Here is a 17021-nt window from a genome sequence, read left to right as displayed (position 1 = left end):
CCATCCATTGCAGCACTCCAATCGTGAGAGTCACCCCACCATGTTTCTGTGATGGCGACTAAGTCATATCTATCCCGCTGCACAATGGCTTCCAGCTTCTCCTGTTTGCTGCCCATGCTGTGTGCATGCATGGGTGTAGATGCACTTTGGGCTATCACTTTCACCCCCAGCATTGGCATGCCACCCCTAGGCTCATCTCTAGTGAGCCTGGTTTTATCCCCTTCCCCCTTCGAACCTAGTTTAAAGCCCTCTCAATGATCCCCGCCAATTCATGAGCGAGGATCCTTTTCCCCCTGTGAGACAGCTGGACTCCATCTGCCACCAGCAGGCCCGGTGCCGTGTAAACCTCCCCATGATCAAAAAAGCCAAAATTCCTCCAATGGCACCAGCCCCTGAGCCACATGTTGATCAGGTGTGTTTTCCTGTTCCTTTCAGTATTCTTCCCTGCCACTGTAGGGATGATTAAGTTTCTAACCAGAAGCAAAATATACCATTTACAGAAGAAATTGCATAGTCCTTCACTCTAACTTAAGTCCATCAACTGTTTCAGCTGCACAAAGGAGAAAAACTTTAAATGATGGAGCTGTCATGTCTAAGTAGTTTTTTCTTCCAGAAATAAAGGCCATCTCTATTTTCAACAGATCGCTGAAGTGCTGTGAAATGAAAAGTTTCAAGCACTTTTTGAAAACCTATAATTGTGACCAAATTTGGTTTCTGATACTACCTTTTTACTGTACTCTGGTGTTTCCCCTCCCATGCTAAAATTCTGAGAAATAACTTTGTAGAAGTTTTATTACTAAAAAGTGCCACTTTTATACGCAGGAATTTCTGAAAGAAACACACTGCCTGTTTATTCGGTGTACAGGAGGTCCTTGCTTGCTGCTGGGAAGTATTCCATAACCGGCACTCTCCTTTGGAGAAGTGGGAAGTCAGAAAGGTCTATAAAACACTTTTGCTTCAATATCATCCATTTGAATGCTTATTTTCACCATATAAAAATGAATAGGCTGAATGAGATGAGTAATGTTACCATCTAACTACTTTATTTAGTATTTTAAAGTGTACAACTTAAAACAATCAGTTTAGACTTACCCAGAAATATTGAGTTATTTCCCATGCTCCTAATGAAACAAATACTGAAAAAACATTGTGAATGAAGTATTTAATTCATCTTTTTTTCCCACTAAGTTTGAACTCCAAATTTGGGGATTTTTTCTCCATTTTTTCCCCCATATCAGTATCTGAAGAGTTTCTGACAACTGGAATATGCAATTTTGATTAATTAAAAAAAGTTGTCCATTCTCATGGACATTTCCTCTTATGGAGGAAATTTGCTGACGTCATTCCAATAGACTCTCTTAAAAATATCAGTTTTGGGCACAATGGCACATTGAGGGTCAGTGATATCATTACCTGAGTAAGTAGATTGATACAGGGGTAACAGCTGCAATCAATGTTGCATCTTAAATGAGGCTTGTATCTGAGTGGGAAGTACTGCCAAGCTACCTCAGGGTAACCTGGTACGGATTTTGTGCATTTGCCTTGCTCCAGTGCTGCCTCCATGTGCCTGGAGTCTTTCAGAGCAATACACAGGATTACTTCCCTGGGAAAACCTCCTTGCTGTTATCTAAAGTGAAGAGCATCTTGCGTTGTTTCATGGCTAACTGCCTGCAGGAGCTTAGGATTTTGGAAAACCAAGTACATTATAAAATCAATGATTTTTGGTTTTCATCTTTTCTTTCATAAAAACTACCATGGAACACAAAAGAGTTATTATTTTTAGAAACCCTGAAGCAACCGTAAGAGCTATTGTTCACTCCCACTCTTTATCTCTGTCTGTCATCCCAGCTAACACTGGATCTCTCTCTAGCTCAAGAGCTTTCTTGGTATTGTTTCTGATTAAATATTTAAGAATAAAGATCCAAGACTCACTAGATTGAATGGAAGTTTGCTCATTTACTTCACTTAGGCATTTCCAGTGATTTAAAAGTCTCCAGAGTGGAGTTCAGATAGAAACCTGTTGGTGCAAGAGCACCATGTGAGTTCAGCCATGAAAGTGTCTCTTCTCCAGCTCCTGTGCCTTCATGAAGTGGGTCCGCACCTTGCAGTCTGCATCCATGCTGGCATTGGGACCGGGGACTCCTCCTGTCCTTCCTACCACTGTGCAAAGGGAAACTTTCTGCCCCAAGAGTGGACCTAACCACAGCCACGTGTCTCAGGCTGCTGGTGTGTCTCGGCATGCTACTCACCTCTGCGCATTCGTCGCAGCATGAAAATAATGATTGCACATGACTATATGACCCAAGTGACTGTATCCACAGAGGCTGTGGAATATCTTCTTGCTTGTGCAATATCTGCAAAAGATGAAAAGGCAGGAATTTTGGTATATTTGGATGGTGTAATGTATGTCCCTACAGTCATGGGCACAGCAAAATAGGTAGTGCAGGAGAAACAGCACAGTCTACAGATTGCATTGTTTTGTAGGTGTGGGGTGACCAGTAATTGTTCTATAGCATTCACACGAGCAACCAGCCCATCCTTGGCCAGGTGGGATGCCTCACTGGTGTCTGAGGGCCCCAGAATATAAATAAGGGAACTTACAGGACTCAGAGAAATGCTAGTTTTGTTGCCAAATTGCTCAACATTGGTCTATAATGTGTTTTGACCCTGGAAGATCAGCTGTCAAGGTAATGATGGAGGAATCATGTAATAAAAACTGCTGTAGTTAGTAACTTGAGTATCAGGCTGTGCTGAAAATAAGAGCTGGCTTTCAGGTTTTGCTGCTGTCGGAGCATCTAGGCTACCAAAGACATTGATGGTGCACATATGCCTGCAGTCCTGTTGAAATAGCTTGCCAAAATGTTTTCATGCAGGAGGTGGTCAGTCCCAAAGGCAGATTGATTGACATGGGGCAGTACCCCACAGGATCCTGAGTGAATGAGGCACTGATCTGCCTAGACAAGACAGAACTTTATTCTCACTTGATAATTTGGTTGCCAAAGGATATACATGCCTTTTGTCATTTGGGGACTCTGTCCTCTCTCCTTGCTACTTCTGAAGCCAAAGCCAGGCAGGCAGCTTCGCTCACAGCAATTGCAGTGTGGCTGCTGGCAGGGTGCATCTTGCATATCAAAGACTGGGGAGATGCAGCTGTGGTCCTGTGAGGTGGGACCTGGACATGGAAGACCTTACCTGAGTCTCACAAATGGAGATCACCCCCAAAGCAATCTGGCTGATGTTTAAGGGAGGGCAGGGAAATTACTGATCTGTATGTGTTCCCATTTATTCCACCTGTGGCAATTCCCATGATGTTTGCCTGCCAGTTCCCATGGTGAGCTGTGGATTGGGAGAAATCTTATAATGTGTTGCCTCAACTTGTTACAGGTCTTGGAATTGCCTGTTGCTAATGCTGTCTGATGTATTTTGCTCCTGATAAGTTTTATAGATTGTGCTGCGTGAAGTTTTGATGTTTCTTCTGAATGAAGTATTGATTTATATGTAGCTTTCTCTACTTCCTAGCTTGAGTTGATAGATGGTCTTGATGATTTCTTTTATAAACATTTCAATAAAATCTTTCTATGTAGTGGCATTTCCACTTCATTCCAGCTGGGTTGGCAGTCATAAGGTTTTTATCCAGCACAGAACATTATAAAATTGCAAATCTCTACAATGTAAAACTTAACAAGCTCATGGTCAGAGCTGCCAAGTGCTAACAATAAGTGGAGGTTTTGGTATTTTTTTAAATTCAGAACAGTGTGGGAACAAATATCAGTGTGCACATGAAAACTAACTTTATTTCTAAAAGGGTCTTTGGATTTTAGTTGCAATTTGAAAGACAGGAGAAGATATCAGGCCGTACCGGTGACAGAGATCTGCAGCTTGAGTTCTCCCTCCTGATCTCCTTTTTCCTGCCTCTGCCTGTGCAGGCAGCAGCATGTGGGAGAAGAATTTGCCTGGACCCTTCCGGCTCCGGAGCGGTTCACAACACATCACTTCCACTTCTTGTTCTGTCTGCAGGTTGCGGTCACTCTTGGGGCAAATGGAAAAGGAGGAAAGTGGAGGTCCTGGACCTTTGACTAAATATTTGGAGAGGAGAATTGCAAGAGAAAAGCACATACAATTTTACACTGAACACTGTGCAGTGGTGTGAGTGTGCTGGAAGTCTGGACCCAACCATGAGGAAAACATGGAATAAATATAGAACAGCTGCAAGGCAGGGAAGTGTACTGCCTTGCCAGGAGATATGGGACTAAAAAAATGCATCTTTAATCCAAGTGGGAGTTACCGATGAGATCAAATGATCCTGGCATGCTGTTGATTCTCATAAGGCTGTCATTTGGCTAATTCATGAATGGCTGTGAAAGGGACTAGTTAGAAATTGAATGGAAACATTTTAACAGTTGAAAATGACCATTTTTTATTTGCTTTTTATTCTATAAAAAAGTTTTATAGACCACACCACATCACATCACACCGGCCTTTTTCAGCATGCTTTTTGCTCCAGTGCCTGAATGGGCATAACCTATGTTTTTATTCTCATGCCTTCTTTTGTTAAAGAGTGCTTAAACCCCTATAGCCTCCTCCCTCTATGTTTCTTCTTAAATGTGGAAAGCACTGCTCTGGCAGAAGGGCACAGCAAGATATTTTGGCATCTGGAGCAGAATGTGGAGATGAACCATCGCCCTTAATCTCCTCCACCCCTGCAACCCCCACATTTATCTATCCTCAGAAGGACTCTGTTGAATACAAATCCACATGGGGAATCACACATGACTGGCCTTCTGGTGGAAGTGCTTATAAAAAATGAAACTCTTGATTTCATCAAACCATGGGTCACCTTTTGATGATGCCCAAAGATATTCTTTGCTACCCCTGGACAACCCGCAGCACCCAAAATTCTGGCGCAATGCTGGGAATATGGCATATGCTGTTGATTTCAGTAAGTGTGGATGGGTGTTTTAATATAAAAATCCTTGGGTTGATATTTAATCAACAGTAGCTTTGAGAATCTAATTTCAGTTAGGCTATATTTAGATGTTTCTTTACAGTCACAAAGGGGATTAGAAATACCTATTCATATGTTGATGTGGGAAAGTATAAGTAGTATAAATTGGGTTTAACCTGGCATGAAGACAGAAAATAGAACAAGAACAAAAGGTCTATCGCAGGCAGCAGAAGGAAGAGGCCTGAAGGAAAATCCAAGAGGATGTCATAAGCTTCTTTAAAGAACAACTGAAAAACAGGCTATTAGGAGAAATGGTACATGAAATGCCTGGCAATGCTGCAGTGAAGTTCATGTCTCTTTGTTCCTTGGTTTAACAGTAATAGAGCAGGAGAGGACAGCAAAGTTTGACCACTGATCTTATGGAGGCTTGTCTTCCCTCTGGTCTTGTGTGGCAGCGACGATGGATGGTGCCAACAGACGGGTGGATGGGAGGCCCTGCCTGTACCAGCGGCACCCAGCACCCTCGTCTGTTTTGGTGCTTCCCAGCAGTGCCTGGCTTATGCAGATGTGTGCAGGTCTACAGGTGATGCGCTGGGCAGCCTTGCCCCAAAAGACGAGACCTGAGAGTGGGCTGCTGCCTGAGCAATTGCTGAAACCCTCTTACAGCTTGTCCTCCAGCTCTTGGCCTGTCAGATGATTAGATGTGATTTGGTGGCAGAAGAGTCTATAGGACCTTTTAGGAAGAAAAGATGCTTTCAGTTTCAGGTAAGTTCATCTGTCTCATAGGTTACCCACAGCAGGTCTTACAGCAAGGAGACTGCACATGTGATGTGGCCCATAAGTTGTGTTTCTTGTGCTACAGCTTGTAACATAATATAAGGCTATAATATTAAAATGAAAACCAGTCCATATCTTTATTTTTTATCATCTGGAAAAGATCCTCAAAATAGTGTAATTTTTAACAGTCTTCTTATTGCTTCATAGTACAATTTCCCTAGTGTTGTGATCTTGCCATACCTGCTTGGTGTGATTTATTATTGTGCACTAACAGTCCAGCACTTTTAAAAAGCTATCTAGGAAAGTCTGAAATTCTAAAAAATTCATTTTCAACTTGCTAAGTGCAATTGCATGTGTGCTGGAGAAACTGGCTGAGCTGCTGTTATCTGAATACGCTCTATACATGTCGCTGTGCACATTGGGTCTTTGCTGGTGGCATAGGATTGATTATTTAGAAAGGAACCAGGTGTATATTTCTGCCTTCAGCACTTTGTGTACAGAAAGAGCTTGCTGTTGTATTCATACCAACAGTTCATTGTGGAGCCCCTTGATGAACCCAGCAAACTCTATTACAGGCATGTTTGAAAGAAAAAACTTTCGTAACCACATTCAGCCCTTATTTTCACTTTCCACAAGTCCTCTGAGGTATTCACATAGTATATGAGTATGAAACATAAATTAGACTTCAGTTTGGTAAAGTAATGAGCAAACTTCAAAGTTTGAAGAGTTCACTTCAGTTCAGGCAAGTGCTGAAAAATCCAAAGGTTTGCTTAGATCTTCTCTGAGCGGGCCTGGAATTGAATGGGAAATGTAAAAGAACCTACTTTCTTTTCCTCCTGAGATTTTATACATGCTCTCTTCTCAGCTGCTCTGGGAACAGGAAGTGCTGAAGCATTCAGAAAAGAAAATCAACTTTAAAGTATTGAATCTGACTTTTTCAAACCTTAGGAAAGGTTATTGACTTTCAAGCGGTCATTTGAATCTGTTTATCTGACCCTAATAAATATGCTGCACAACAGTCTTTGTGATATTTCTGGAAGACCTTCTCCTCTTTTCAAGAAGACGACATCAAAGTGGATAAATGATAGCTTTTACGGATGCTAAGGAGGGTTTGCTTTACTTTTATTTTTTGTTATTCTTTGCCCTTTGGTGATATCACTGTCGCAGAGTGTCAGGGCTCTGGCCAGCCAACTCAGTGCCCCACTGAGGGCACCCACAACCCAGGTGCCCCAGCCCTGGCCTGAGCTATGTTGTAGGTGGTCCCTGCTGTTCCTAAACTGTTGTTGGGATCCCCTTGAGAGGTAGCAGACTTGCCTTATTGCCCTGCCCTCAGCTCCTGGCTCACCTTCGCTGGTGGAGCAGCCAGGGAATTCCATGGACCTTTCACAAGTACATTGAGCTCTGCTGCTAACCTTGCTGCTGTATGTTTTCTCAGTTGGGGTGAAATTTAAGGGCGAGTAAAGTCAACAAATATCACCAAGCTCTTTCAGATTTTCAAGTGAAGTATCCTGCATTATCTTTTAGCAAATCAGTCTCAGTGGAGTCCCTGATTTGCTTACTATATGGGTCTTTGTATTTTAAATCTGTAGATGCTTTTTTCTTTTTTTTTTTTTTCATTTTAATTTTTTTGACTGTGGGCATTGGCTGAATCCTTGAACAGAGGCTAAAATGGAAAAAAGTAAAAGCAGTACCTTCATTTTCTCACAAAATGCAAACTTAGCTGAGAAACTGATTAGTTTGGTATGAGGTAATTCCCTGAGAATTAGAAAAAATCTAAGAGAAAAGAATCTGTTCCCTGGATGTAGCGATGCAGTGTAGCATTAACAGATTTAAATAGTGAAATTATTACCTCTTTGCGAATCATCAGTCAGCATAATGTTGTTAGGAAGGCTTTTTCTCATAGTTGGTCTGTTTTCAGTCTCATAACTTTATCTTCTTGCACAGATACGTGAAACCCTCATGTTAGGGGATTGATTAGTAAGTCCCAGCTCTTCTGTGAATGCCATTTCCTCATACACGTTTACATTTGTGGTCATGCAATTCAAATATTCATAAACAGTATAATTATAAACATATAACAGATATAAATCTTATTATACAAATATCATAATTCATTTCTGCCTACTTTCTAGTGAGTTCATCAGTACTAGGTGATGAAGTCAAGCCATGACGAAGACCCTGATTTTGTAAAACCTCTTTTCCTGTTTCAATGATGCCAAGAACTTGAGAAAATATGGCAAATTCAAACACAAGAAACTCATATGGAGAGTCATAGGCTATGAGTTCCTAAGTTGCACTGGCATCTTTTTGCCAAGGTCATATGAAAAAAAGCCAATTTAATTAGCTTTCTAGCATCATGCTATGGCTTCTTTGTGGGTTGCTGTTCTAAAAGTAAACTGGATTTACTTCAGCTCACCCCTGCTGAAATAATCTACCCCTTTTTTACTCAGTATTTCATAGACCATTAGAAAATAAGAACAGAAAGAGCCTGACAGTCCACTGTCTGCCCCTCACCAGGTCCATTATATCTCCTGAGAGGCATCTTCCCAGCTCGGTCTTAAAGATGCTGCTTGATTTCTGCCAGAGACCCTAATCACTGTAGGCCCTTTGCATTGCATCTCTGCTCAGGTGCTTAACGCTCCTGCTGCCAAGCGCTTCATTTGAAAGTCACTGATAGCTTTAGGCTCAATCCTTTCCATTCACTAATGAGCAGGTTGTAGCAACAACCCCTGCAGTATTGGACAGATGCAGTGGTAAGATTCAAGAGAAAAAGGCTCTGAAACATTTCTTACAAAATCATTTCTGGATCACAAACACCTCTTTTGTATCTTTTCTATGTTTTTACCTATCAATGTAATAACTGTTATGTCTTTGGAAGAGAGCATAATCAAATACTGCTCTCCTCACATATTCAGCAATGTTTTACTCACTCTCCTGAATTTTAAGTCTGCAGAAGATATCTTCATGACTTTGTTTTTTCCTTATTTTGTTAAATAATCTGATTTTTGTTCTATACTTTTTGTTTACAGGTGATGTTTCTTTAGAATTATTTTAAAAGTCTCATCACGAGTGCTAGTGATGGATCTTCTCTTCCCTTTCAGTAACTTCATGTATCTCCATAAAACAAGTGTTTCAGTGACAAGAATTTTTCTGCTGGCTTCCCATGATGTACAACGGATCATAAATACTGTCACTAAGCATTTCTTTTTACTTCTGTGAAGTGATAGCAGATTCTGTACCAAATTGTGTTGTCCAAATTCAAGGAAGTTTAAAGCAGATTAATCCAGCTGTTTGCAACGTAAATACAAGCAAATATTAAGACCTACAGCTTTATTAAGGTTGCAACATCTTGTTTTTATAAGGAAGTTCAGGTTGTGCATACGCAAAAATGCAACAGATTAGCCAGGATTAAAAAATGTAGTGTCTGTTTTAACAGTTGACATGGATACACATTTTCCAGTTCATGCTTTAAGACAATCAGGCTCCCAACCTCATCAGGTTCTCATGTTCCTCTGTAACACTCTTAGTTGGATTGAGTATTAATAGTGAGAGAGGATATATATGACAGGTCTGTAGAAGTAGGATATTTGAGTAATAGTATGACCTAGTTGAATCATCAACCTCTCATATATTCCTGTATTCTCCCTTTTATTCAAAGTTATTCTTTTCAACTTTATTCAACTGTGTTGTTTTCAAGAATTCTCATTGATGAACATAGTGGCTCATCAGGTGAAGAAAAGAAGGTGGCTGTGATCTTAAAAAGTCAAATCAGATCCAAGTAATTTGAAATGCAAGGTTATGAGAGCTGAGAATGCTCTGTAGAATCACTGAACATGACCCAGTAGGTTCAAAGCTTTTTAGCTGATGGGGACCTTGATAGAAAATTTTGTAGCAGAAGTTTGTGTGAACATATGCATACATAGGAGGTTTAAAGTGAAAAATGTAATACAAAACAAGGTCATTATTTATTATCATGATAATTATTTATTATCCATATTAATTATTCATCACCAGGACGATGTTAACAACATGAGAATACTCATTGTGATATTTTGTAAAACAGAAAAAATGAGCTACTCCTTTGTAAAATACCTTTATGTGCCCATCTCTGTGAGCTTAGATGTAGTCACAGACATCCCTGCTGTGGGCTTCAGCTTGCGCACACAAAGGCACAAGTAGACTGTAACACTTTTAATAATCAGTTTTAAATAGGATCTGTGGGAACATGTTTCATTTTGGAGTTTTCATTGATCATCCACAAACTTGCAGTGGTGGGCGTGCAGCAATGCAGCTGAGTGCGAGAAGGGCAAAGACAGGAGAAAGTTACAAAGTCCTTTACAAGAGTATGGCTATTTTTTTCCCAAGGTGTAACAAATAAACAGTCTTATCTTATTAGTATTATTTTGATAATTAATAACCTATACTGTCCTTGTTCTGTTCTCTTAAACCTCTGTTGTGTTGTGCTGACACTTCATGTCATTGTTAGGACAGAAACACAAAGAAAACCTTAAAGAAGTTGTAAAAATCTGGTGGAGACGGACTCCCACTGTACCTAAGATAAGAGCGTCTCACTTGACCTCAAGGTTAAGTCCAAATTCTGGTCTGGTCTCATTAAGTACCAATTCTGGTCACATTCCTAAAAGTCTGAACTCAGAGGTACTCTGCTGAAGTCAATAGCAACACTTCAGTTTAAAATTGGTATAAATGCTCATCTTTAAAATTAATGTCTGTTATGTTTTATATTCCACTCATTTCACATTTTCCCTTTGAGAAAAATGAATCCCTTTCCTTTTCTTCCTGTTAATGAATTTATTTTAATAATAAGAATAAGAAAGGTAATGAAGTTCTATTTTCTGCGGAATAATTAAAGATTCATTGGGGAGAGGGAAGCATTGTGGAGCCCACTGGCTAGGAGATTCACAAAGAAAATGAAAAAACAGAGTTTGAACCTCTATTCCAATTAATATTTATGTATTTTATGACAAAAGGAAAAATTCCCACTGGAGAAAGCCCTATTTTAGACTATTAATTAGTTTTGCAGAGCTCTTAAGTCCCTGCAGGTATCTAAGTTATTTGGACCTGAAGTCTCTTCCCCTCAGATTAGTAAATTCACTGTGGATTAAATAGTTTAGGTAAGTGGACTCAGTAGGTGCATCCTTTTGAGCTGTTTTACCAGGCCAGGCTCCAAACAGCTTTGTAACATGGGGGCAGCAGAACTGTATTGGCTGTGCCGGTGCTTTGAGCCCCTCCCGCAGGGACCCGTGTAGGCACCCCTCTGACCCGCACCCCCCCTGGTTTTGCTGGCTGCTCAGTGATGCCGAGCAGTGCCTCGGGGAAAGCCCCTGGACTTCTCCTTGGGATGCTTTCATAGAATCATAGAATCATTAAGGTTGGAAAAGACCTCTAAGATCGTCAAGTCCAACCGTCAACCCAACACCACCCTGCCCACTAAACCATGTCCGTAAGCGCCTCAAAGCGCCTCATCCACACCTCTTTTAAATACCTCCAGGGATGGGGACTCAACCACTTCCCTGGGCAGCCTGGTCCAATGTTTAACCACTCTTTCAGTAAAGAAATTTTTCCTCACGTCCAATCTAAACCTCCCCTGGCGCAACTTGATCCTTGATGCCAGGATTGATGATGGTGAAGTCTGGAGCAGCTTCGGTGAACTGGCTCCCAGGTAAAGGCCTCCCCTCAGTTTTAGGACTGGTTTCGCTTCCCAACCTGGTCTCTGCAGATATCCTTCAGCCAAACACCACACACAGCTGGACAGGGAAAGCAGAAATGCCCGTTCTGCTGCCTTCTTCCTCATCCCTCAGGGACTTACAGAAATATATAGGGAAGCAAAGGGGTGGTTTGAATATCATTTAAATAAACTTCTTGATTTTCTGTCCTTGTGCTTGCACTTACCTTTACGGAACCGCAAAACAGAATCTCTGAATTGAGTTATAAACACCTCTTCAGCATCCCTTCATTCATCTGGGTACCAGGATGCCAGCAGCCCCCTCAGAGATGAGCTACGAGCTTCAAAGTCTATAATAACTGTTTTTATATGCAGGTATATAATGCTACATGAATCTGAAAGGCTGCATTGCAGATTACTTTATTAATTTGACAGTAAATTTGCCTACCTTGTGAGTAGAAGGAATTTTTTTCCCTATATGCTAGTACTGAAAATCAAGGATCTGAAATTCAAATGTACGTTTTTTCTACCTTAGCAATAAAGGTCAGTACTTTGCAGTCAGTACTTGCATAGACAATTAACTCTCCTTGGTGTAACATGATGCATTAAACAGAAGGTGATAGTCCACACTCCTGGAAAGTTTTTGGTTTTTCTGAAGAAAATGTTTCTTTTATTCATAAGGCAGAGAGATGAAATACATGTAAGAAATGTGTTGGCAGAGCTGCAGTGTGGCTATTTTTACATAACCACTTTCAGTGAATCAGAGTTTTAGATTCCAGAGAATGTACAGGTTAGAAAGACAAATAAATACATGTAAAACAGGCATTTAAGTCTTACAAGTTTTCCTCCATCTAAGACATTAAGGACGCAGGAATACAGCTTGAAACACCTTTTCAGCTCATGCTCTCACATCTGTTTAGAACTTTATAGCTCTGAGTCTACTCAAAAGTTCCTGTACTCCACACAGTGAATAGATGTATGTGGGATTAACCTCTGCTACACCATCTGGGATGGCTAAATCTGGTGTTGCTACACCAGTTTTACACCAGATCAAAATCTAGCCCTTGGCATTTAAAAAAAAAAAAAAATTACATATTTATACAGGCTCAAAGAAATATCTTTATAGCATGAGTCACAGTCTGCATCTTGATAATGACAAAATATCTTGTAATTTAGCGACCCTGAAACATTTGCCATCTTTATTGTGTGATTTCTCATGGTTTAAAGAGCTTCTATGACTAGTATCTGAGCCTTGCTCCCTATTATTTGAGAACATTATGGGCAAAATTGTCAAAATCTACAGTCTAAACTAATTTATTGATTAAAAGTAGTCTTGGACTTTTGCTGCTGCAAATGAACATTTTATTAACAATGTTCATTACCTTTAGACTTCAGGTAATAACAAAACACATTCTGATTTTTAAATTTCATGTTGGCGGTGTCACTCTGGTGTACGGTGAGCGCTGGTAACAAGTCAACACTTGCTGGCTGTTGCCATGCGGCAGGATCTTAGATAACGCAGATATTTCCTGTTCGGTCAGGGATGCCATTGTGTGGGAACTGCCCATGAGCGCTGGCTTGTGATGCCAATCATTCCAACCGCTTTTCATTCTGGTATTTGAGATGCCACTCATAGGCTGGGTCCTGCTGAAGGTTCCCTCATTCTATTTCTGGCTTTTCCATTGACTCAGGGACAAGGAAGTTCGCTAGGTTTTTCTGCCCTTCATTATCTCTAAATTCTAAGTAGATTTAGTAGTTAAAACCAGTAACTTTTTACTAAAAATACCATTTGTCTGGAAATACTGATCTTGCACACAAAAAGAATTCACGGGTGTGAACCATTTTTTGTTTGCCAAAGCTTTTACCAGAAAAAGAAGGTACTTTGGCCAAAACTTTTATTAGAAAAAAAGCATTTCTCCTTCAAAAGAGAATTTCTGATCAGAGAAATAAGTCTTGCAGTTAGGGTACTCCTCTGGACTTTAATATTCAATTACTTATACAAACTGTAAATGTTCCAGTAGAAGAGACAGAGAGAGCATAAACTGCCATGTAGGTTTAATGCCATTCTGTGCAAGATCACCAGTCATAGGTTTGTATCTTTTCATGTTTATATGAGTGTAAGAGAATTTGAAAGCCCTCAGTTACATCAAAACCAAAAAGGGGAGATACCAAAAATATGAAGTTTCAGAGGGTGAGAGGACCATTTGGTTCCACCTGTCTTAAATATTTATTTTGAGAGGTAATTAGGGAATGATTTTCTGATGATGTGTGTTCGAAGTGCCAGGGGTCTGATTACCACATGCACTATTGCACTAATGCTACTACAGTAAACTACAGGTTTTGGTGTTAAAATAATTATGACTTCAGAAACGATAATAGCATCTTTTGTCACCTGCAGCCTGAAGCAGGAACTGTTCCCCCATGCACATAATTGAGAAATAGGACTGTAGGTTTAAAAGTTGGTGCCTGGTGGGAAACCAAACGCCTTGTAAGCCCAATAAGAATTAGATTCCTGGTCATCAAAAATCTACTTGGTTTCTTTTGTCACTTGTGTCATCTATAATACTTTACTGAATTTCTGAGTCAGTGAAGCAATCTGTTGGCAATAAATCTGTCTGAAGGACTCATATCCACAAGCTAACCTGCAAAAAGACTGACAAAATTACTTTAAAAGTCATTAAGCACTTGTGTGATCCTAAGCCAGACAGTGTTTCTTTATAGTGAATAAGTTTGGTGCTTCAGAAGCTGCCAGAAATTTTGCTGAAGCAAGAGTAGGATCTGATGATGAACTGGAGATGAATCTTTGCATTATTCTCAAGGATGAAGTGACAGATGCCATGAGATAGACAGAGCCAGGCTGGATGGGCTGCCAGGGTCTGAGGCACACGTGGGAGATTCCCACTCCTCCCAGACCGCGGAAGCTGGCTGGACGGGCGTTCCACAATCCTCCCCACGCCACCGTCACAGCAGGGTGGGGTGCTGGCACAGGGACGTTTTCCATCTGGGCATGAATGGACACAGCTCATGCTGAAAATAGAGCTGAGCAGGAATTTTTATAGCAGTGTTTAACAGAGGGCAAAATGCCTTTCTTGTAAAATTGAAGATTTCTCCAGGGAAATACTGATTTCACTGAAAGATTTTGCTTTCCATTAAAAAAAAAGGAAACTATTAACTTTTCAATATTCCTGAGAAGGAATATTTTAAGTTTTGAGTGGTCCAAAGACATTTTCTGCTATTCATTTAAAAAAACTGTTTCCATTGTTTTTTACTGCCATATATGGTTTAATGTTCTCTCCCATTCTCTCTTCCATAAGGCAAACCCGTCTAAACTGTGTAGTGATATGCTGAGTGAAGAAAATGAATGAAAAATTGGAGATAGCAGTACAAATGAACGATGTGCGATTATGTTGAATTAACTTGAACAATTCAGTAAGCTGAAAATGAAGAATGACAGATTACATAGCTGGATTAAAAATGGTGTGATGTTCCCATACTTTGAAACCCACATTTTGCACAATTTATATTTTGCCACGTTTTAGGGTTTTTCAATTTTTTTTCCTGGTACAAAACCAAATGTTAAAACACTCATACAGATTCATTGTTTTAAGAAAGAAATGGTTAACAGATTAGAAGTGCCACCATAATTAACAAACTTGCTTTGTATTATGCTGATGTGAGAGCTATTCCCTTGGGTGCTTTACAGCCGCATGTTCAAGTGTCTTCAGTTACAGCTAATGACCCAGGTTCTCTGGCTTCTCCTGACAGCCCTGGTACTTGAGCGCAGAGATGAGGCAGAGGGTTACGTCAGTCTAATTTGGGAGCAATGTCATTCTGAGTAGCACCGCGGACAGAACTGTTCCCATGGCATTTTGGCACAATTCACCTTTCAGCAGGAAAGCTGAGTGTTGGTGGCACAGGACAGCACTCCTGGGTGACAAGCCGGTCCCTTTCTCACTGTACTTCCTACGCACCGTGCCTAGCAGTGTGCCCACCACGTGCGTGCTGCTTTGGGGATGCTGCTGCCCAGCTGCCCTCTGCCTAACAGCAGTGTGGTAGCTATTGGCAGTGCTCATTTCTCCCAGCCTTGTGTTCGCAGTGGGGTCTTCGTTTCTTGGCATTCAATGTCTTCTGTGTTTTCTATCACGATTCACGAATCACAGTTGCTGGCAGCCTGTGGTGAGAGCATTGCACCATGAGCATTTAAACAAGTGCTTATTTACACGCCGTGAGCACAGCATCCCTATTAAACCCCATGGAGGAGGGGCAGAGTTTTTCTGTGTCATTTTAGATAATTGCAACTATTCAGCAGTTCAAAATGGCTCAACAAATATTCTTGCTGTTCTATGGAAATCTTTATGTCCATTTTCACATCCACACGTCTGAGTGGGAAGAAAACGATTTCATTCTGATTCAGAATAATTTACTCGTCACTATGCCTATCTCACACTTGGATAATAAAACTGGGGTTCAGAGTGGAATGCAAGTAGGGGGTTGTTGCAAATGAAGCCATTCATTCAACAACAAAAAGTGGAATACAAGATTATTTTTCTAGAATCTTGCAGCACATAAAACCAAACACTGAGACAATAAATAGTTCTCTGTGCCTTTACCAATGGTGGTTTTTTGACATCATTGCTTTTTTTTCTTGCAAACAAAACCCATCAAAGAAGAAAAGCAAGATTGAATGGAAGAGAATTAATTTCCATCTAACAAATGTTTTATCAGTTACAGACTAACTACAGATAGTTATGAGAAAGTACAATACAGTAATAAAAGGAGCATTAGCTTGCCTTTATATCAAGAAAACAAATTTTACTGGGAACAATGGGCTTGTGTTGCAGCAAACACTCAGAGAGAAGTTGACAGTAACACTCAAAGGCAAGCAGAGAAAATGACAGGTAATTGCAGATGTAAGAGGGAAGTGGCAGGCTAGGAGGAACTCTGTCTCTGCTCTCTGGGTGGGAGAGATTTGTGTTGGGTTAGTCCATTCCAGGGTTGTCTCAGCATACAGTGGTTCAGAGTAACATTTCCAAGAAGGTGTTGCGTCGGTGTCACCAGCATTGTAGCAAAGATATTTTGGAAGTGTTTGACACTAGTCTAATTCAGCCTTCACTTGTGCATGGTGAGACTCATACACAGAGATTTTGCATATTAATTTCTGCCTGCTCTGAGTCTGACCATGAAGCTCCCAGAGGCTCAATTTCTATCATTATTAATGTTTTGTGTGCTTTTTTTCCAGTTCATGGTACCTGAAATGATGTCACAGCCCACCAAAACAGTGCTCAGTGGCTCATGGCCTCCAGGAACAGTACTGAAAATGGTGCGCCGAGAGGCACTCCTAGCACTGACTTATCCGTAGTGTCCCTCTGGAGGAAAGTATTCCTAGCAGTATGTTTTGGATTCATCTTGAAGCACGCTGGTGTGGAAGACTGGATACCAGAAACTGAGAATGAAAAGAAAGGAGCTAACCTGTTTGTCTTACTGGCGGTCCCCTCTGTCGGTTCACATCCTCCTGTGACCTGGTATCTTGCATTGTACATACATGTGTCGTGGTTTAACCTCAGCCGGCGACTGAGCACCACACAGCCGCTCACTCACTCCCCTGCCCCACCCGTG

The sequence above is a fragment of the Aptenodytes forsteri genome, unplaced genomic scaffold (genome assembly GCF_000699145.1).
Source record: "Aptenodytes forsteri isolate BGI_AS27 unplaced genomic scaffold, ASM69914v1 Scaffold92, whole genome shotgun sequence".
NCBI classification, from domain to species: Eukaryota; Metazoa; Chordata; class Aves; order Sphenisciformes; family Spheniscidae; genus Aptenodytes; species Aptenodytes forsteri.
Note: the sequence above shows the minus strand (reverse complement) of the source record.